This window comes from Notamacropus eugenii, chromosome 2 (assembly GCF_028372415.1).
Source record: "Notamacropus eugenii isolate mMacEug1 chromosome 2, mMacEug1.pri_v2, whole genome shotgun sequence".
Taxonomy (NCBI): domain Eukaryota; kingdom Metazoa; phylum Chordata; class Mammalia; order Diprotodontia; family Macropodidae; genus Notamacropus; species Notamacropus eugenii.
This window is the reverse complement of record NC_092873.1, coordinates 463,837,720-463,861,334: the sequence shown is the minus strand read 5'-3', so window position 1 is coordinate 463,861,334 and position 23,615 is coordinate 463,837,720. Positions and strand designations below refer to the sequence as shown.

At 39.8% G+C, this 23,615-nt stretch overlaps 1 protein-coding gene across 8 annotated transcripts in view; it reads left to right on the top strand.

Moving 5' to 3' along the window:
- Nucleotides 1-23,615, top strand: part of CACNA1E (calcium voltage-gated channel subunit alpha1 E) — a 412,651-nt gene that overhangs the window by 91,162 nt on the left and 297,874 nt on the right. The window lies entirely within an intron of this gene.

Below are 23,615 nucleotides of genomic sequence, written 5' to 3'. Positions count from 1 at the left end.
CTCACTATGACCTCTAATATCAGGAATTGTGAGTTGGCTTTTGCCATACGTGTATCCTACACAAATTCCTCATCACCATTGTACCATATGGTCGTTCTTACCCTTCCTATGGATCCTATGTGTATTTGTGGGAGAGTATGCCCCAAGTTTAGGGGGAAGTGTTTGATAACTACTGTTTTTACTATTCCATCTCAGTCAGAGTGTATGCTAAGATGTAATTGTATCTTCTGCCCCATTGCCAATGGCAAGCGGTCCATGAATTATGGTAGTAGAAGTAGTCACTCCTAGGTTACCCCTTAGGAACCTGTTGGAGCAGTCACCCTCTTGGATTCCAACCCTCTAGTGAAAGAGCATCCCAAAATGCTACATATGTATATATATATATGTGTGTGTGTGTATATACATCCATACATGTATATACATATATGCATATATATTATATATAGTGAGAAATTCATATGGAGAGGTTCTATAGGAGGTAGTAGAGAGGCATCTGAGTCAGTAGAGAAGCTATGACTGGGAATCTAGGAACATAAATCTATAGATGAAATATACCTTGGAGGCCCTCTCATCCAACCCCTTTCATTTTATAGATACAGAAGCTGAGGTCCAGAGAATTTAAGTAACTTTACCAGATTGACACATAACAATTAGCAGAAGTAGAATTGGAATGCAGGTTCAGTTTTATCTGCATACATATTGCAAGACTTCAATGGAATATAAACTCCTGGAATGTAGGAACCTTTCCATTTTTATCTTTGGATTCTCAGTATCAATCACAGTGATATAGAAGACACTGCATAACTATTGAATTGAAATTAGGTGATGCCCCTGTATGTGCTTCTGTATCTATAAAATGAAAGGATTCACATTAGGATTCTTATGAAGATCAAAAGGCTCACTATGAGCTCTAATATCAGGAATTGTGAGTTGCTTTTTGCCACACGTGTATCCTACACAAATTCCTCACCACCATTGTACCATATGGTCGTTCCTACCCTTCCTATGGATCCTATGTGTATTTGTGGGAGAGTATGCCCCAGGTTTAGGGGGAAGTGTTTGATAACTTGTTAAAGGTGCTCCTTAGGCCTAGCCCAAGCTTACAATCTGTAGGCTGGGCTCTTCTCCCTACCTTTAGATTTAGGTTTATAGATGTAAAAAAAGGCTAGCTTGGTTGTGTCTCTGGCGCTAAAGTGTTGACATAGCAATCTTGTCATTGAAAAGTTGACCCCAAGTGGATCTTGATACAGGTAACTCAGCTCTCATCTTCTGTCTACTCTGCCAGGATTGGCATTTCAGTGGGGTCACTTTTCCTTGGTGAGAGTACCTTGTCAACAGTACTGGATTAATGTGTGACAGCATCCTTCATACAATCCATATTTGTCTGCTCAGGAGACACATTCTGTCCTGAAGACTAGTTCTTTTTAAACAACTCAATAGGATAAAAAAAAGTACACAAGGATCAGTCACCCAAAAGATAACTAAATAATTCCTAGTTTAAGGAGATTTTTCATCAGGAATGTTTTTCCAGAAGAGGAAGGTGTGGTATGGCTAGATTGAGAGGTTGCCTGCAGTCAGACCTAGTGCAGACTGAAGAGGAGGACGTGTCATCTGCCATTGGTGGCAGGCTGGTTACCTGGATATCCAGGTTCCTTCTCTTGCTTCTCCCTAAGTGGTATACAGCTTTTCTAGAATATCATTGTCACTGACAAATCCATCATTTAGCCTCCCAGTGGGTCACACTTAAATTGACAGACAGACCTTACTTACTCTATCTCCCTTCTTAATTTCTCTGGCCATTACTCTCAGGTTTTTAAGTCTCTCCTGACAGCTACTATTGCCTGATTTCTACCTGTTTCCAGAATGAGAATTTGTGAGCTGGAAGAGCTGGACCAGGAAAGCAATGAAAAAAAATTCCTCCTCATGGTCTTTCACATCAATTAGTCAACCAGTCAATCATTACTGAGAACCTACTATGTGCCAGGTTATAGATACAAAGACGAAAATGAAACAATTCCTGATCTCCAGGAGTTCACAATCTATTGGGAGACAGAGAATATATAAAAATCCATGCAGAATAACAGATAAGAAACAGATCTATGATTTCATTGATAAAGGGAACTTCCAGGTGAGGGGACTCTTACAAATGAATGTTAGCAATTTCCAGTCTTACAGTGTTGCCCAGAGCCCTGAGAAGTTAAGTGACTTGCCTGTGGAACATAGTATCAGTCAAAGTTGGGCCTTGAACTCAGATCTTTTCTGAGTACAGCATTTTCTCCCTTGTATCCTGCTCTCTCAGCATGCTCAGAGTTTGCAGATCTACTGGATGGGCTCTACTCATACTCTCATGTAGGTAATTTTTGTTCTGTTTTTGGAGGCAGTCAGAGTTAAGTGACTTGCCCAAGGCCACACAGCTAGTAAGTGTCAAATATCTGAGGCAGGATTTGAACTCAGGTCTATCTGACTCCAGGGCCAGTGTGCTATCTACTGGACCAACTAGTTGCCCCTAATGCTAGGTGATTTGGAAGGTGTCAGCAGTTGTGGGGGCCAGGAAAGGCTTGAGGTGAATTTGGAAGGAAACTAAGGGTGCTAAAAGGCAGAATATTCCAGGTGTGGGAAAAGGCACACCTGTGGAAGATTAAGTGTCAGGGATGAGAAACATGGATTTTTTCTTCATAAAGGAAAGCAGGCCTTCCTTGCTCAAAGGGCATCAGGGCTCAAGGGACATTGGACTACATATGCTTTCCTAAACTGAGAAACTTGCTTTATAGAATCAACTTAACATTCAGCTATCCAGAATATAATTAATCAAAGGCTCATGGGATGTTAAAAAAGGTTTAAAGATGGAACAAATCTTAGAGACTGTCTTACCTCCTCATTTTACAGGTGAAACCTAGGGAGATAAAGTGAAGTCCAAGTTCATTCACACAGTGGGTTAGTAACAAAACCGAACCAGCTTCCATGCAGTTCTTGAAAATTTTATAAATGAGGTTTTTGTAAGCTAAATCATATTTTAAGATATCACTGCAATTTCCCCCTGTATCTATCTTTTTACTCTCTCAGAGAGCCGAACCTTATAAGAATAATCTTTTTAAAGTGAAAAAAAGGAGAAAAAAATCAGTAAAACAGATCAATATATCAAAAAAAAAGTGGTTATACAGTGCTGAGCACTGTGGATACAAATAAAGGAAAGATTTTAAAAAGTCCCTGCCCTCCAGGAGCAAATCTGATGAGGGAAGACAACATACAAAACAAATCTGAAAATTGGGGGTGGAGATTGGGGGTAGGATAAGCAGGGGGTTTGATGTTCTGTGTGACAAGAAGCAAGCAGAGTTACTTATGGAAAATAGAGTTACCTGGAAAGATCTGAAATTCTACAAGTGAGACCTCCAGGAGGAGTTTAGTGCTCCAGCCTCCAGCCCTCGGGTCAGAGACAGTCTACTGAGGTAAGGAGGTATGGAAAACTGAGTCAGTGAGGTGATAAGATTTCAGGTGCTCATCTTCTACTGAGTGAGGCCTGATTTTCTGTGGAATAGAAACCAAGTGAGCAGGTAGGCAGTGCAGTGGATAGAGTGCCAGACCTGAAGTCAGGAAAACTCATTTTCCTGAGTTCAAATGCAGTCTTAGATACTTCCTACCTGTGTGATCCTAGGCAAGTCACTTAGCCCTGTTTGCCTCAGTTTCCTCATCTGTAAAATGATCTGGAGAAGGAGTGGCAAACCATTCCAGTATCTCTGCCAAGAAATTCCTAAAAGGGGTTGGACATGAATGAAAAAATGACTGAACAGCAAGAAACAGTAGCCGATCAATCTTATGTGTAAAGTGAAAAGATAACTTTATTATGAAATGATTACTGAACTTGGTATTAGAAGATCTAGATTCAAACTCTATCTATATCACACAGTACCTATCTGTCTTTGTGTTTCCTCTCTGTTTTTTGGCTTTCCCATCTCAGGTTGCATCTAACTCCAGACACTTGAGGCTCTTAACCTATCAAGTAATGGGCAATGTTCACTCCTAGAGGGCTTTCCGAGGGAGCTAGGAGGACAGATGTGAGAATTTAATATCTCAATATTGGTAAGGCTCTCTGGAAGACCAGCTTTACATAAACAGAAAGCATCATTATTATGGCATGCACATGTTGTATCAGAGCCAAACACTGGAGTTCTTAATACTGTGTCTGTTTCTCTGGATCCTTGGAGGGATGAGACGTTGGGTTGCTAAGCAATAGCATTTCCCAAAACAATGAAATTCTCCCAGTGATGAGACGCTGTCAGGTCAAGCTGTGGATGATAGGCTGTGGCCCGTGTCAGCCTGTGGGGATTCTGGTTGCTGAAGTCTAAGATAAGCCCCTGCTTTTATCTTCTCCCTCCCACAGGATCTACTTCCAGCAAAACTGTGAGGAAAACCCTGCCTTCCCCTCTCTTGTGCTGACTCTCCTGTCTTACCAAAGAGAGGCAGCCCCCGTGGTTGCTATGGCAATTAGGGTGAGGGGGTGGGGAATAGCGTACTGTTTGGCTGGGTATGTGGCTATGAGGGGCCCTGGTACTAGAATCTCAAGGCTCCTCACCATCCCCATTGGCATGTTTGGAATTTTGGAGCAGCTCTTGCTTCAAAGGTATTTTCAGGAAGGCCACATCCGTGGCCCAGGTCCTTCATTATAATATGCATCACAAAGACACTAAGCTTTAGCAAGCAGACTTCTGTGGATTAGAAGGCTCCTAATGTCCCAAGTCAAGGAAAAGAGATGAGGGAATGAACGCAAAGAAATCACTAGTGAGACAAAGGTTAGAATTAGAATCTTAAAATCAGAAGAGACCTTCCTTAGATGACATTGAACCCCATCCATTTTCTAATGTAGCCTTCACAATATCCCTAAGTTCATTCAACCTCTGCTTAAATACTTTCAGTGGCAGAACACTCATTATTAATTTATTATTATTAATTAATTAATTTATTATTATTATTTATTAATCAATATCGTTTGTCTATGGCAGGTAGGTGGTGCAGTGATACTAGAGCTTGGGCCCAGAATCAGGAAGACCTGAGTTCAAATCCAGCTTCACTTACTAGCTGTTGTGATCCTGGGCAAGTCACTTAGCCACTGCCTGCCTCAGTTTCCTCAACTGTAAATTGGGGATAATAGAATCACCTACCTTGTAAGATTATTGTGAGAATCATACGAAATAATGCTTGTAAAGAGCTTCATACAGTGCATGGCATGTAGTAGGTATTATATAAATGCTTATTCCCTTCCCCCGCATACAAAGCCACCTTACTGTATTATCTTCCAACTTGTGTTTCTCCATATCAGTAACAAAGAGGACACAAGAGATTTAGTCAAATATCTTGTTGAAATCAATACCTCATATCTAGAGCATTCTTGTGAAACCTACCAGTTTAATTACTATCAGAGCAGGAAATTAATTTAGCCTAACTCACTGTAAATGAATCCATTCTAACTCCTAGTGATCACCTCTTTTTTTTCCTGCAAGTATACACTAAACTTCTGCTTAATGATATATTATAGCATTTTCTGGATATGAATATTATATTTCCTGGCAACATTTTGGAACATACTCTCTCCCCCCCATTTATTTTTTAAATGGAGGAGGGTACTTAATCATTTTAAGCTTTCTAAGACCTCTCTTATTCCCTGTGATTCCTCAGGGATTACTAATAGCAATGCTTTGACCACACCTGCAAGTTCTTTCAATGCCTTGACTTGCCATTTTTTCTAGATTTGGATTTTTTATCTTATCTAAAGTGACTAGAGACTTTCTAGAGCAGCTAAGTGGCACAGTGGATAGGACTTAGGAAGGTATGAGTTCAATTGTGGCTTCAGATCCTTACTAGCTGTGTGACCTTGAGCAAGTCATGTAAACCTGTTTGCCTGAGTTTCCTCATCTGCAAAATGATCTGGAGAAGAAAATGGTCAACCGCTCCAGTATCTTTGCCAAGAAAACCCCAAATGAGGTCACAAGGAGTCAGATATGGCTGAACAAAAAAGATTTTGACCCTGGATTCATATTAGGTTGGCTGAGCAAAAACTATTAGATTTCCCTGGTGAGTCTGGCCTCTTCACGTAATCAACAGTTCACCACTATCATTACTCAGTTTAGAGCTCTGCAGATGCATTCATCCCCAGAACACTCCCTGCAATCTAGACCTCCAATCTGAACAAAATATTAGTCTGTGAATATCTGTTCTCTCACTGTAACCCCTTTATCAGTTAAAGAAATGATAGGAATTATAGCTTTTAGTCTGTTGAGAGGATGGACTGAAGGATCACAGGAGACAGAAGTCTGGGAACTTTGGAGCCCTGGGGCAGGATGGTAGAGGTTTTAAGGGAAAGGTCCAGCTATCCCAAACTATCATCATGGGCACCAGCTCCCAGACCCACTCAAGGAGCGACCTGCCTGGACAGAATTTGCTGGCCCGCTGAGAGAAGCAAATTGATCCTCTTTGTTTCTATCTTCTCTCCTCTAGTAATGATTACTCTTAGAGCTTGTTTATAGATTGTCTACAGTTTTATGATGAGTTTTGTTTCCAGATAAAAATAAGTTTATTTTCATTGTAGTCTGAGTGCTCACTATAAATGAATGGACCACACTGTGGGGGAAGGACAAAGGGAAACCTTTGGACAAATTGTCTCAGATTTAACAGAGGCTTATGTTGAAGCTCTCTATCTCCGAAGACAGGGCAGTTTCATCGTCAAATGCACCTTGTTCTGTCACCCTCCCAGTGACTCAGGGGAGGCTTAGTAGCATACTCGGTGCCTTGGGCCCAGGCTGATCTTCCTGCTCATGGAGAGTTGTGGGTTGAGACACAGCTAGGGAGACCTAACTTACTATAAAAGCTTCCATCTTTTAGGTACTTGTACATCTAATTACCAGTGTAGAGAGCAGAACGTGTACATTCTACATCCCTGCTGGGGAGAGGTGCAAAATGAGAGTTTGGAAAGGAACTAGGGGATAATTTGCTAGTTCACAGCCCTTCTCACAATTCACACAGAATTTTTAGTGCTCTCCCCCTCTTCCTTGCTTTTAATCTGTCAGAGAAGGTGAGATCAGCTGGCACAAAACCATCATCACGTGGTGTGAGAGCAGAGAACTGAATCGTACCTCTCAGAAACAGGAGGGACATTGTCTTTGCTTAAAGGAGAGATATGAGTGAAGTTCTTCCTTTTTCATCTCTCAGTTCTCTGAAAGATTTCAGACCAGGGCCATCCTCTAGGTTCAAGGTCATTGTCTTTCATAATGCCCAGGCCTACTCTGTCCCCAACATAGCTTCTTCTGACAGCCCTGGAGATGGTGTAGAGATAGCACTACTTTCTAGAAGGCATCCTGGGAGGTAGGTGACAATCCATTGGTTGGAGAGGGGAGGAGATGCCCAAGACACATAAGCTGTGTTCCCAAGACCCCTCTGTGGGGCAGGATCCAGAACTTAGCATGCAATTTGATCAATGCCTCAGTTTTTCCTTCTGGAAAATTAGAATGCTGCTCATATTGAAATAAACCTTTGCCTCTAAGTGAATGCTCTAAATTCTTTTGGATAGTCTCAAACTTTTAAACTGTCATATGGGGTAGGTTCTAGCTAAAGGCATTCTGAGAGTGTCTAGAGGACTGTGATAAAGGAACTGTTTTCTCTTTCCCTTGGCAGCACCTTTGTTCATGTCATCATTCATGGATTCATCTCCCTAGTTTCTGTTGGTATTTGGCCTCCCTATCTCTAGTTTGTCCTCCTCTAATCCATTCTAACTATAGACCATTGCAAGATGACCCATAATGGACAACCCTGAGCATGTCACTGTGCTCAAATATTTACGGGGGCTCTCTGTTATTTACCTGATGAGATCTAAACTCTTCAGATGGCAGGCATTCAAGGTTCTTCAACATCTAGCCTTATTGTCCCTTTCTGTCCTTTATGCAGATAAAGTGGTATTTCCCTTTCACCATTTCCCTTTGAAACCATTTGTTCCAGTGAAACTAGACTGTTAGTCTCAAATATACCTTATGTTTTCCATCCTGATGTTGCTTCTTCTACCTGGGGCACTTTTTTTGGCTGAAACACTTATACATCTTCGAGGTCCAACTCAAAGGCTACCTGCTTTCTCCTGCCAACAGTCATAAATCATGTCTTCATTCATCTTCTTGTTTAAAAACAACACTCTTGTTTCTATTTTTCCTTATGGCATTTATCCCATTCTGGGCAGAAGAGTGGACTTGGAGTGAGGCAGACCTGGGTTCAAATGACACTTTATAAATTTATTGGGTGATGCTGAGCAAGTCACTCAACCTTGGTCTCTGCATCAGTAAGATAATAGCAAGGTGTTTTGGTGTTCTTGTGTGGATCACAGGATCACAGATTTTGAAAAATGAAAGGGACCACCTTGACCCTCTCATCCAATCATACACAGAAGGATGCTCTGCTACAGTGTAGCCAACAAATGAAAATCCAGTCTTCACTTGAAGACCTCAAAGGATAGGAGACCTATCAGCTCTTGAGGCAGCACATGCCACTCTTGGATGCCTCCATCGACTGCATAGCTTTTTTCTTGGTATCAAGCCTTAATTTGCCATTTTGTCCCTTGTTCCTGGTTCTGCTCTCTGAAGCCAAATAAAACAAATCAAATTTCTCTTCTCCATGAAAATCTTTTCCATACTTGAAGCTTTTATCAGAACTTCCCTTGAGCCTCCTCTTATCCAAACTAAACATGCCCCACTTCCTTCGTCTGGTCAAATGAGATGATATATGTAAAGAACTTAGCAAACAAAACACCATATTAATGTTGACCATCATTTTGTTATTATTTCAAATTCACATTCAACAAACATTTATTAAGCATATGTCATGTGCCTTGGTATTAAAGATGGAGAAAAGAAATCATCTGTATCTTCAAGTAGCTTAGATTTTAATGAAGGGATAAAAATGAATACTAAAAAAGTAAAGACAAAGTAATCAAGGATTATTTCAAGAAGATAGATTAGCAGGGGGGGAGGAATCTCAAAAGACCTCATCTAAGAGATGGTATTTAATTTGCGTGATATAGTAAAAAGAGGAAGATTTATCACTTCTCTGAGTCTCAGTTTCCTCATCTATAAAATAGGGATAATATTGTTTGCACTATCTACTTCACAATATTGTCACAAGGCAAATGCTTTATAAACACTGAAGTACCATATAAATGTGAATTGTTGTTATTATTGTGCATCTTTCCTCCTTAAATAGATTATGAACATCTTGGAGAAGGTGACTCTGGCTTATACATTTTTGCATATCCTTGCAGCGATAGAGAATACTTCTTAAATTCTTTTGTATACCCCTAAAGATCCCAGCTTCATCTCTAGCAGGCTCTCAAAATATATGTCAATTACTTATTGATTAATTTTTGTGTACTATAAGTTACAGAGTACCTTGGAGGAATTAGTGAACTCATCTCTAAAAAAGGGAGTGGTTTGATACCTTCATACTAGTTCAACCAAGTTTAGCATACTACATATTAAATGTAGATTATTTCAAATCAACTCCTTATAAGGGCCTTTCATAGGGAAGTGAGAGTGTGCTTGTTCCAGAAAGAACTCTGAGCAATAATTTAGAGGGTAGATGTTCAAAGCAGGCAGATGTCAGCTAATATATGGAAGAGCTTTCATATGATTGGATACATCTCAAATGAATTGGTTTGATTTGTGAAGGACTGATATCTCTGTCACTGGATGTATTCCTACAAAAGAGGAAATAGCAATTTGCCAGTGATACCAGAGAGAGGATTCCTGTATAGTTTGGAAAATTAAACTAGGTGAACTCCAAGCATTCTTCTGACTCATCTTTTTTCCCCCACTAAGGAGTATTAAGTATGTATCCTTAATGGAAAGAATTGTTTACTTTTTTGTACATGAATACACCAAAGATCTGAGTGAAAAATACCTCCGTAATATAGACAAAAATCCATCACTCAGTACATAAGCCTTGGACAGTTGCCTGAAACTTATAGAGTTAAGAAGCTTCCCTGCAGCCACACAGCTAATAAGTATTAGAGATATAATTTAAATCTAGGTCTTCATGATTCCATGTTTTACACTCTATCCATAGCATCATGCTGTTTTGTGCTGAGATCTTGTGGTAGATAAAATGTATTATGCTCAGTATGTATGAGATTCAGCTGTGATATGAAGCACAGAATTGTCATGTTGCTCTAATGTATTTAGTTCTCTATTCTTTCCCTAACAATCATTCCCAAAAGACATCTCTGAAGAAGAATATGCCAGTTGCCTTCAGGAAGCTGACTTCAAAAAGTGAGAGATGACCCCCAAGCAACCCTAATTTTCTTGGTACAAGATGACCTGGTAGAAATGTGATTGGGTGTTCATTGGCCCTGTATCCATTCTAGCCTCTAAGCCATGATCCAGGGGACTTCTGTGGCAAAGATGTCGCTAATTTCCATCAGCTGCCAACCAACTGCCACTGACTTAGTAAGCAAGCTAACCTAGCTGAGGTAACAAGACAGAAGGAGGGAGTGGGGGAGAGAGGGGGGGGGGAGAGGGGGAGAGAGAGAGAGAGAGAAGGAGAGAGACAGACAGACAGACAGAAAGGCAGACAGAGAGAGACAGAGACAGAGACAGAGAGACAGAGACAGAGAGACAGAGAAAAAGAGAGAGAGAGAGACAGACAGACAGGCAGACAGGCAGACAGGCAGATAGGCAGACAGAGAGACAGAGAGAGAGAGAGAGATGGCAAACCACCACTATCATCACCCTGACTCTGTAGTCAACTACCACTAATGGATAGGTACTTCAGCCTGTACCTTCTCACATGCCATTTTTAATCAAGATTCAGAAAAGAAAGTTCATCAACAAACTCCTTGGCACCTGTCAACTGGTTCAACATTAGAAACAGGTGGAATGTTATCAGTAGAAAAGATATTGAAGTTAATGCATTACCATCTGCTTTGCCATTGCACTCTGAGGACCATGGGACCTTTCCATCTAAGTTGCAGCTGAAGCCTCCTATGTTGTTGCCTCATTAGAATGTGAGTTCCTTCATTAGAGAGTTGCTTCCATTTTTCTGTTTCTTTCCCTGGTGCTTGGTACATGGTCAGCACTTAATAAATGCTTTTTCACTAATTCCCTAAAATCAGCAAACCTATCAGAGATTTGTAGAATTTTTATTTTTTCTTGCAATATTTACTTGCTCACAGTCTGGTGTATGTTATGTTGTATGATCATATAACAATTTGTAAGGCTGGTATAGGTAGATGTGATAGATAGCCATCTGGCTGTGATATCTGCCACTTCACTGATTAGGTGGTTTAGTGGATAGTGAACAGGTCTAGAATTAGGAGTACCTGAGTTCAAATTCAGTCTCAGTCACTTACTAGCCATGCAGTCCCAAGAAAGTCACTTAAACTTTGTCATCCTTAAATTTCTTCATCTGTAAGATGGGGATGATAATAGCACCTACCTCTGAGGACTGTTGCATGGAGAAAAGAATTAAACGATATTTATAAGGCACTTTGTAAATCTTAAAATGATATATAATTGCTATCATCATAATCTTCATTACCACTTTAATTGATTTAACTGCTCCAGAATGGTATCCCCTTCTCCCCTCACCAGATGTCCATGTGTGTCCCTCTCAAAGGAGTATTTTCACTTGAAGAGTCCAACTCTACCTAATAGAAGAGTAACCAATGTTACACAACCAGCTGATGTCCCCTGTTAGAAGGTGGTTAGGCACAGAATTTAAAATAATTGCAGAGGCTGAAGAGAAAGTACATTGTAGCAGAAGAAAAGCCAGAACATGGAAGCCCTCACTTTCCAAAGATGTCAGCAGCCTCTCCTTGTACGTGAATTTCATTTAACGAAACATGCTTTCCATTGTTCCCTAGGAAAAGAAAAATGTTCTTTTCAATTCCATTCTCAGTACAATCTAAAATATTTTAGTTATACTGTTGTGGTGACAATCTTCTTTCCTCCAACAACTCAACATTTTATTTATTCCCAATGAAAATATACTTAAACCCAAGGGCTTTGTTTGTGCTTGAGTATCTCTATCAACTATTTGGATAACAATTAAGCTGTTCCTGCAGAGAGGCTCTAATTCTTTTTAATTATTAAAATTACTTGCACTTCATTGTGCCCCAAATAGGTGGCATGGGGTGAGATATGACTCAGAAGTATTAGACGGGATTTTGGTTTAATGACTCCCAAAGGTGAAAAGCATTCTGTTTTCTCTAGCAAATAGCTCCAATTCATCATGGAACTATTCAGACTTTCAATGTTTGATAACAGTTTATTGTTGCTACTTAATCGAACAGCATAATTGTAGGTTTGCCTTGTATGTGTATATAGGAAACTATCCATTCAGCGCTCTTTAAAAAATATATATTTGACATCACAAATGATAGACAATATACTTGTCACTCACCTTTATAGCTTTGGAGTCAACACTAGGAAGGACTGGTTAATATTTGTTATTTAGGTGACTTGTTAAATGGATGAACAAATGAAATGACATGCATGAATCATTTGCTTGAAAGAGTTCTTGGTTTTGTGAAGATTTTTCCTCTTTCTCCCTATCTCTGTGACCAAATATCTTTCCCCATGTCTGGAAAAATTCCCTTGTGGTAGTTAAATGGCATAATGGAAACAGCACTAAGTCTGGAGTTAGGAATACCAAGTTCGAATCCAGCCTCAGACACTTACTAGCTGAGTGACCCTAGGCAAGTTGCTTAACCCTATTTGCCTCAGTTTCCTCACCTAAAATGAGCTGGAGAAAGAAATGGCAAACCATTCCAGTATCTTTGCCAAGAAAACCTGAAATGAGGTTTTGGAGAGTAGGACATGACTGAAAAATGACTGTAATATATGTGTGTGTGTTAATTTCATAATACATATACATACATACATGTACATATATGCATGTGCACACACACATCCTCAGGTTCCTCAACTACAAAATGGGGATAATAATAGCAGCTACTTCCCAGGGTTGTTGTTAGGATCAAACTAAATACTTGGTTTCTTCTCTCATTCTTCCTTCCTCTTCCTTGTTTTTTCTTAGCCTCTTCCCCCTTTTCCTCTCCCTTGCCAAAAAGTAACCTGATGATGTTGGAGCTTTATGGCTCTCATTGTTTTGCTCTTGTATGGAGGTAAATCTATCAGTTGGATCTGGAAATTCCATTCAATCAGTCAGTACGCTTGGTAATACTGAATGCCTCAGAGGCTTTACGTCCTATTCATTGTATGACTATGAATGAGTCCCTTACTCTCTTTGGGCTTCAATTGGACTAAATGACCTTTAAGTCTCTTCTGCCTCCAATGCTTAAATGAATCTCTGATTAGATTTATCTGTAATTGCAGATAAATATCATCAAACTTCTTGGGAACTGAAGCCATCAGGTTCCCTTCAGCCTCTTGGGGATTAAGCAGCTGACCAAGAGGTCTCTAGCTGATATGCTAGCTTCATGGCAATGTTATGGTTATGATCCCAGCAATGAGAGGAATAGATTCTTTCAGCAGGTAGTGGATTCTCCTTCACTAGAGGTCTTCAGGCAACAGCTGGATGACCCCTTTATCAGGGATGCTGCAGAGGGAATTGTTGATCAGGTACAGAATGGCTTCTGATGTCTCTTCCAACTGTGAGGTTCTGGGCTCTTGGGATTTTGTGATTATCTTTGATGCATATTGTTGTGATATTGTCATGTTAGGACATTGCCATATCAATTATGTCAGCCCACTTTACTTTCTTATTCAGCCCACAGTAGTTAGATAGATGAGGTGAGTGGTATGAACATCGATTAGGGATGTTTTCCAGTATGTGGTTTACTTCGTGCCTGTGGCCATTTGCTGAGTGTCTGATCCTAATAATGCCAGCATTATGAGTCTGGGCCCCCGTATGGGCCAATTAGCTTTGCTCTGTTCCTCAGGCGTAGATTATGTTTCTATCCTTGGCTAGCACTCTCATAAGCACATATCTTGGTCAGGAGGGGGACCAACTGAGAGAATATGTGGGTGTATGAATGCAAATCCCTCACCACTAGTAGAAAAAGTGACTTTAAGCCCATGTATTTGTGTTAGCTGGTTCTTATCATGTGAAATTTCCCCCTTGAGCAATCCTCATTTCTTCCCAGCTCTCCGAAGCATAGTTTGGGTAAGATTCTTATAATGTTGCAATCACAGGGCACCATTAAGCCGCTAAAGCATTTTGTTGGATGTCCTGCCAGGCACTTATCAAGTATCTTCAAAACATGTTTCTACTTCTAAACCATTTTTTTTGTAACTACTGATCATCCACCCTCAGTCTTAAGGGTGATAATACTATCTCTTTCATCTGCTCTGATCGGGATGAAGAAGTAGGGACAACTCAGTTACACTCAGACAGGAAACTCCCCAGCTTAGTCTCAGGATAGTTCTTTTGAGTGGTACTAAATCCTGTTAATCTAACTCCTTTCTGCTGCAGACACAGAATGCTCGAATAACACAGTTATTAAGTGCTCATTGTATGCCAGGCACTGTGCCAAGTTCTGGGAATACAAATAAGGAAAGCAAGTCTCTGACCTCAGTGAGCTTCCATTTTAATGCAGAAATATAACCCAGAAATGGGAGGTAGAAAGGGGTCACAGAATTGTACATATATTGGCATATTTTGGAAATAGTCAAGTCATGAGGAAAAGACATCCTTCTGAAAAAGATAACCCAAAAACTCAACTATAAGATCCTTGGTGGTTCCAGGGACAGATCAAAGTTTTGATGGATGGAGGATGAGGAAGGTGGAGACAATGGCTAGGGTGCATGCAGGCAGCATGTTTCAAAAATGACTGGGAAATAAAGACCAATAGATACCCCACTCTCCCCATAATACATTGTTAAGATTCCACTATTCAGATTAGAAATGATGGGTTCTGAGGAAGATAGACAAATTCACAATATTAGGGAGGGGCAGCTGGAATCCCCAAAAAGCATGTTTACTTTTCCCTGGGTCCTATTATTCTGTGAGCAAAATCCTATAGAGTTTCATACAATGATAACCAGCTTCACTTAAGCAGAAGCAGATAGACAGAATTTAATCACCGGTATTAGAGTCATGCTCACTGCTGAGTATTCTAGGAGGATACTTAAGTCTAATTTCCCTATGGGATAAGTAAAAGAGAGGAAGAGAGTGATCAGTTGATGAGATCCCATCTCAGTTGAGAAACTACAGGTGTCTTTTGTTCTTCATCTTCCACTTGCACCTTAACATTTTCTCGGTTCCAGGAGATTTGACAGCTGCCTAAACCAAGCATCCTTTCATCCTTGGGTGGTGGCCAAGGGTTTTATTGAGTATATGCGGCTTTTTTAACCACCTGTCACACATCTGTCCTATATGCCAGCCCTTTATAGCTGACACAGAGTGAACATGACACAGTTTTCAATCTTAGGGAAGATAATGCTCTTTTCCAACTGAGCCTTTGAAGCTTTGAGTGTCAGAATTTGCATTAGTAATGGGGGCACCACAGATGGTGATGTTGATTGTTCCATTTTCATCCTTTTATTATCCTCAGTCCTTTTATCTATGTTTCTGTTATAGAGTTCATTGACACAGGTGATGGAGAATCCCTGGACAAAGCATAAAATGTATTACACACTGATATAGAGAGAAATTTGAATTCACAAAGAGAGCAGAGATTCTGTTCTCACAAATGAGCCTTTCTGGTAAAATGAACCTTGTTCTCCTAACTTTCTTGCTACCAAGAATATGGTCATACATGAATGAAGGCAGGTGTAACTGATACATGTTTCTTGGTTCTGATTTTTGTTTTTGTTCAGAAAATTGAGAACTGTATGGTCATTTAAAATACAATGATTATTATCAATTTTTTTTGTTCTAGTGACATGGCAATGATTTTTAAAAATTCTATTTGCCTTGGGCTTAAAGGCCATCTACTCTAAACTCTGTAATACACAAAGACTGTAGAAGTGTGATGGCAGCATGAATTTTTTCATTTAACCAGTGGAAACACTGAGATTTGGAGAAGATGAATGACTTGGTCAGTGGTCACACAATGAATGCCTAACAGTGGCAGGCTAGAACTGAGGTCTCCTCAGGTATAGTACAGTGTTCCAACTATCTTAAACCTGAATGTATTTATTGGCAACTTTGCTGTGGGAAATTAATGGAAGAAAAAAAAAGAAGGTATAAAGGAAGGAAGGAAGGAAGGAATGATCAGACAAAAGAAGGAAAGGAGATAAGCAAGTCATTGGTAGGAACTGGGAACTTATTTTCATTATAAGGTGGTTAAAAAAATTAACCTTATATGCTGACAATTTTTTCTCATACAATGCTGGAGAAATTTCCTTTTGAATTAATACTTTGAAAATAAATTCAGTTACCAAGTTTTACCTAAATCACTCAGAGATGTTTTCTTACAATAAAATGATCACTTAATGGAATAGCAGCCCTAAAGAAGTCAGGATGGAATTCTGTTCTAGCTAACTTAGGAGGTAGGTGTGTGTGTGTGTGTGTGTGTGTGTGTGTGTGTGTGTGTGTGTGCGTGTGCGTGTGTGTATGTGTGTGTGTATGTGCATGTGTGTATGTGTGTGTGTGTGTGTGTGTGTGCCCTCTCTGCCTCAGAAAAAAGAAGGCTAAGATCCACAGGCTTCATGTTATGATAGCTTGTTTCAGTCACATTTGAATTTTTTTAAACTAGATTTTTTAAATGGTTTTTAACTGAAGGCAGTATGGCACAATGACTTTAGAGTTAGAAGACCTGGGTTCTGCCTGCCTGTGACCTTGGCAAGCCATTAAATCTCTATGAGCCTTGGTTTCCTCATCTGTAAAATGAGATGGTTGGACTAGATGGCTCCTGAGGTTCCCTCCTAGTTTTCCACTCCTATGACTCTTGGTTGTCCTATATTTATTTGCCTATCTCCCATGACTTTGTCTTCTTATCTTAGCAGTCTGCTTCATTTAACCCAATTCCAGTCTCTTCCCTTGATTTTACTTTTACCAGGACTTTTTCTCCCTCCTAGACCTGATGTCTCTTGGATAATGAGCTTCATTTCTTAACGTTTTAAAGGATAGAACCCAAATAGCTGAATGAGTTTATGGGGAGTACCCTTGGTCCTGTGTCACCAGACATTCTATTGTGAGTACTCCATTAGGCCAAAACTTTCAACACCAGGGAAGTGTCTTATGAAAGGACATTGTGTTGCATCTCTGAGTTTCCTCATGGCTACCATACATTAACTCTCTATGAAAGATAGTTGCAAACCAACACATCTTATCATTGGGCAACTTATTCATACCAAACTTTATATATTCTTTGCTTCTTTATGGTTTTAGACTCTTAGCATTTCCATACTTGTTTCTCTCCTCAATATCTTCTCCAGATTTTTTTTCTTTTCTCTGTATACCCCTTACCTACCTACCTTGTATTTGTTCCATTGCCTGCTTCTATGAATTTTGTGTTTCTGACTCCTTCTTTTGTTCTCCTTTTTTACTTTCCACCTTATCTCTAACGAGGCACACAGCTATCAACAGGAACTCCTGTCAAGACCTGGCTATTATTCACCATTAGCTCTTTACTTTCTGCCAAGCATCATCAAAACTTGACACTCAATCTAGAACTGATGTTTTGAGGGGTCACTGTCCTCCTCATCTGTCCTCTGTCTGAGATTGTTTGGTCATGGGTCTCCTAGAAAATGGAGAGATGACCTCTCTCTTCTCCATGCTTTTTCTACTACAGCAAAGAACATGGTTGCTATGGAAATTAGTGACAATAATAATAAGGCCTGTGAGTGCTCTCCAGCAGAAAGGAAGTGAGCTAGAAGACCTGAACCTTGCAGGAATGGTCTTGAAAACCGCATATCCACTTCAATAAATTGATGTTCTTTTTCTCCAGTTTAACATCTTGTGGCTCACCCATTATCAAACTCTTGATTTCTGACCATAGAGAATACACAAATATACAGACACACACACACACACACACACACACACACACACACACTCAGAGTAGCCTTTTTCAGGCGTGTAAATGCATGCATAAGATCATAGTACTAGAGTTAGAAGAAATCTAAGAGGCAATTTAGTCCCCCACCACCTTATCCTATTTCCCCATTTTACAAGTGAGAAATCTGAGGTCCAGGGAAGGTTGTATCTTGTCTAACATCACAAGCTAATCAATCAATAGGCATTTATTAAGCACCAACTATATGCCAAGCACTGTGCTAAGCATTAGGTAGATAAAAAGAGACAAAAGATTGTCCCTGCCCTGATAATATTTTGTCTCTTTTTATCTATCTAGCGCTTAGCACAATAGCTGGTAAGGGTCATAGTCAAGATTTGAAGCTAGTTTCTCTGACTCCAGTACAGTGATTTTTCTTTTGTACCATACAGCTCATCTGAGTATCCTAACATAGGATATTGTATTTGGAAAGTAAATAGTTTAACCAAAATGAAATAAGATATGTATATATAATCACAGACACATATATACATACAACACATATATGCATATACATGTATGTGTGTATATATATATATATACACAACATAAGGTCCCAATATTGTATTGTTTTTCGCCTGCTGATCCATGGCAATATTGAGGTCTGGTTTTTTTAAACATATCTCAAAGTCTGCCCACTTGGAGACAATGGTGTGTTGTTGCTGCTTGAGGAGAGCCAGCCAGGAAGGCAAGAGAGGATACTGCTACTGGAACAATATGTCTATGGTTCCTGGAAAAGCACAGCAAACCCCAGAAAAGAAGGCCTATTTTACCATCACCAGAAATTAGCTATAATGAGCAATTTACCTTGGTCCTTTATGTCCTCTTCAGACATTTAGGGTCCTTTGGGTTCCTGGGCTGTACCTACCCCATTTTCCTGATAATTCTCAAGCACAGCCCCACTCACTTCACTCCAATCAGAGATATCAGAGAATGATGACAGACAAGGGAAACAGTCCCTAAACTCTCAGCCACAGTAATCCACTGGATTCATTTTACAGGAAAGAAGTTCACTGAGTTGGACTAGCTCCCCTGATAGAACATAAAAACTAAGTAAATTATCGATCCAGGGTTCAAAACTCAAATTCTTTGGGTCAAACAGTAGAGGCTCTTCTGTAGGCCTGTCATGGGTCCAGCCCACATGAAATATGCCATAAAAACTGTAGCTTTTGATGCTCCATAGAGCCAAGAAAGGGAGAAGCTGAAGGACCATGAATTGTCCTTTCATCTCTCACTGGGTGCAGAGCTTGGAGACCCTTGTCTGGATTTGCTGCCCTCTTCCTTTTGCATTTAAGAACCAGGAGATCTGAGTGCAGCCCCCTCATTTGACAGCCAAGGTAATCAGTGGCAAGAGGGGCTCCGTAATTTGCCCCTGAGATCACACAAATAGTTGGTGGCAGACAGTACTAGAGATCAGGCTTCTTAAGAACCAATCCAGATCTCTGTGTGCCATACTTGTCCCCTTGAGAAATGGGCTTCAGGAAAGAGGGGGAGGGTTTCAAAGTCCAAACCACCACATATGAAATATGGGCAACAGAGATGGCAATAGCTTTTGCATTTCATGACTCCTCTGTAAATAACGTACAGGCCAAGTGTTATATATAGATGTACATTTGCATTCAGCTCTACCTTTTTAAGGGGTGGCGGATGCGATAGCAATATTTTTTTTCAGATGCCTCCTCTTGTTCACTCTTTCCCAACCTCACCCTCCCTTCCCCATAGATATTTTGCTTCCAAATGATTTTTCTGGTTGTCTCTGTTATTTATGCCTTTATGACTGTAAACAGTTTAATACAAAGGAACATTTAAAAAAATGAAACAAAGAGTCTTTCCAAATTGATTTCCAAATCAAATCTCACCCTCAGTAATTTGATTTGAAGGAAATGGAGAGCAAAGTATTCTAACAGGGCAGCCTTTTTGATAGATCATAATTACTCACACATGTGCCTAACCCTCCCTGTTTGGGGCTCCCAATTAGAAACTTAATTGAGTGAACAAGCTATTGTCATTGTCAATGGATGTCTGTGCCCTAGGTCTTTGCATCTCTGCTGCCATCTACCCACCTTGGAGGTGCCCAGTCCCTTTGCTCAGCAGTAACAACTAGGTATTTCTTGAGTGCCTTCATCATGAACATCACTATGCTCAATGTAGGGCACACAAAGATGGGTTCATGCCTTTCCTGCCCTCAAGGAGCATGTGCTTAAATAGAAGGAGCATTTCTAACGCATGCAAAACAATTACAGAGCAATATCAAGCAAACTGTAATTAAATGCTCACACTTTTTAGGCAAAGCTTAAAAAGAAGGGAAAGTCCAGTGGAGGCTCAAGAGCTTTGTGGGGACAATGGGAATTTAGATGGGTCTTGAAGGAAGGGCAAGATGTGGCAAGGCAAAGAGGAGGATGAGGACAGCATAAGCAAGGGCCTAGTGGTAGGGACAGGCATCATGGCAGCATTGAGAATGGAGAGTAGTCTACTAGGTGATTCCTAACATTTTGCAGGAAAAACCTGGTGACAAATTGAATATGGGAGATGAAAGGAGAGGGGAGTCTAAATTAATATGGTGCTTGCTAGCTACCCATAGAAAAGCTTTAAGTGATAATGCTAATACTGATAACTAGCATTTTGGTGGTACTTTTCAATTTGAAAAGTACTTTACAAATATCACCTCATCTTATCTTTACAACACCCTCACAAGGGAGGGACTATTATTGTCCCCATTTTACACTGGGCCAGTCAGAGGTGTAGTGACTTGCCCAAAGTTACACAGCTGTTAAGTGTCTGAGGTGGTATTTGAACTCACATCTTCCTAACTCCGGGTCTAATGCTCGATCTATTGCAACACTTAGTTGTGTCTTTCAATGAACAAATATTTAATGGTAATATCATCTATGACATTAATATAGTAGTTGTGCAGATTAATGCATCGGAGGGAAATAAAGTTTAGGTAAAATATATGGTTCCTGTCTAAACACTGATAACTTTAGCATGATGGAGTGGAAAGAAAAGTTGGCGTGGTGTCAGAAGATTTGAGTTATTGCACTGTCCTATGTAATCCTGGGCAAATCATTTTACTACTCTATGACTCCTTTTTGTTGTTGGTAAAATAATGGGAGTAGGACAAGATCGTCCCTCCTTTCCATCTGAAAATCTTGTGATCCCATTGTACAGGTAGTATTAAATGCAAATGCTGATATGACTCGGGGTCTTGAATTCCCATAAGAATCACATCTTACACAAAGATGGTGCTAATTCAAGTTTAATTTTGTCCCTCTCTGCTTCCACTCCCTCCCCCCAATACACAGTTCCTCCCAATAATTTGGGCTAGTTAAACACCCTAGCACCTTTTTCTTGTGCTAATTAGCTTTTTCCAACAAATGTTAATGAATGGTTCCACAAGGCTTTGTAGATGGCAGGGGCAAAGAGTAATATACAGAACCTAGAAACCAATCATTGGCCAATAGCAGAGAGGTCCTTATGGTTTGTTAGACTTGTTATATGCTCTTGAAATTTGGTTCCTTAAGACAATTGAAGGATCCAATGCATCTCCAAAGATTCAGGATGATGGACTGAATAACTGGAGAATTACTTTCACATAGACCTGTCCTTTTACTACCTGCAGTCAGTGCTATGAGTGGCTTTTAACCATGCTATTCTGCAGAGAAGGCATAAAATAAAATATTCTGTATTAAGAGTAAAGAAACTCATAACAGGTTTCCATTCACTGACAAAAATCAAGATGAATTCTCTAGGTTATTGGTGTCAAATAGAAATGGGCTGCTAAATCATACCATTGCAAATAGACTAAGAAAACCACAAACTGACATTGTCAATGTTCTGTTGCATTTTTATTTTGTTAAATATTTCCCTGCAGCATTTTAATCTGGTTCCAACCTACTGGGGAGTGTTTTGGCCACATGCAGCTTGGCCCTTGTGCTTGATACCTCCTGTGTAGATGATGCTTCTTTCGATACTTTCATGATTCAGTGACTTCAGTTCACCAACCCACCATGGCATGTCTTTTATACCTTAGTAGTCTCTCTAAGTTGCTGTGGCCAAAACAATTAGTTATCTTGATTAATGTTATCAATCTAAAATGAATCTTTTAATATTATTTCTGGTGTCGAATTTGTTTTAATTCTTAGTCTGGTTCTTGGATTTTGGACATACTCTCTGTGTTCTGGGGACCACACTTGAGGCCTCTTCCTTGGCAGGAACTTTCAGGTCAGACTTTGCTTGGCATTAGCATACCTTCGAGTCCTTTCCATGACAGCAGGAGACACTGGGATGGGACTATAGTGAAAGACGATGCATAATATGTTTGGGGCTTTACTTGAATTTCTCAATAATTTTCTTTAATCTTTAGCTTAACTTTGCCATCGAGAAGCATCATGGTCTAGTGCATGGAGTTCTGGAGCTGGAATCAGAAAGACTTGAGTTTGATACCTACCTCAGATCCTTACTAGTTATGTGACTATGGGCAATTCATTTAATTCCTCTGAGTCTCAGTTTCCTCATAGATAAAATGGGGATAATAATGATATCTACCCAGGGTTTTTATAAGGATCAATTGAGGCAATGGGTGTAAAATACTTTACTTACTGTAAAGTGCTACATTCATGTCAGCTATTATTTAGTTGAGTGGTGATCATAAGTAACAGGAATGTTAAGACCTTTGAATAAACAATGATACTTCCCCTTCCTTCCAATTCATGAGACCTTTTGACAGATGGAAATAAAAATATTTGATGCATACCAAAGCTAGAGGCAGTATAGAAATACCTGCTATATTGCAAAGGTACTGACATTGTGGTAACTTTGTAGAAGACTTTGTGCTGTGTATAGTATGTACTAGCAAATTTACTTTACTAATCCACCAGAATAAGGGTTCTTCAGTAGTAGGGATTATATTATATTGAACCATCTACACTCTTTTATTATATTGGTGAAATGCTTCTGTTTGGTGGTATCATTCTTGTACTTGGAGAAGAGATGAAGTTCATTCTCCAATGTAAGGATGAAACCTTTACTCTCAGTAGCATGGTGCCCAACAGACTAAGTTTACCAGAGATTGCATTGCCTCGAACCGTCCTATCCTTCAGCATTGAGGGGGAATGGGATCTTGAGGTATAACTTTGAAAAGAGGGCGTGCAGTGGAAAGAATACTGATCTCAGAGTCAGGAGACTTGGGTTCTTCTGCTACTTAATGATTGTGTGATTTTAGGTGTGTCACTAAATCTTATGGAGTTCTGCTCTGGAGAGTTGAGCAAATGAATAATATTGAAATTCCCACTATCAAATATATTTTAAAAAATAGCAAATTCTGTGAAAGCTCCTAGAACTCCTAAGGCAGGGTTATGCGACAGGATGGTAAGAGTATATATTATCCTGTTCTGTAGACACAGATTATATATATCAGAGACTGATGCAGGTTAAGCCATAGATTATAGGATAAATAACCAAGACTGTAGGTGATAGTTACATAAGTTCCCTATAAGAGATTCCCCTTCTTTTTGTCTTACAACTCTCTCAGGGTTTCTTTGCTTTGATTTCTCTCCAACTTTCTTCCCTATCCCATGTTTACTGCTTTCATAATTTTATTTCTTAATCCCCTTTTTTCCTTCCCTTCTTC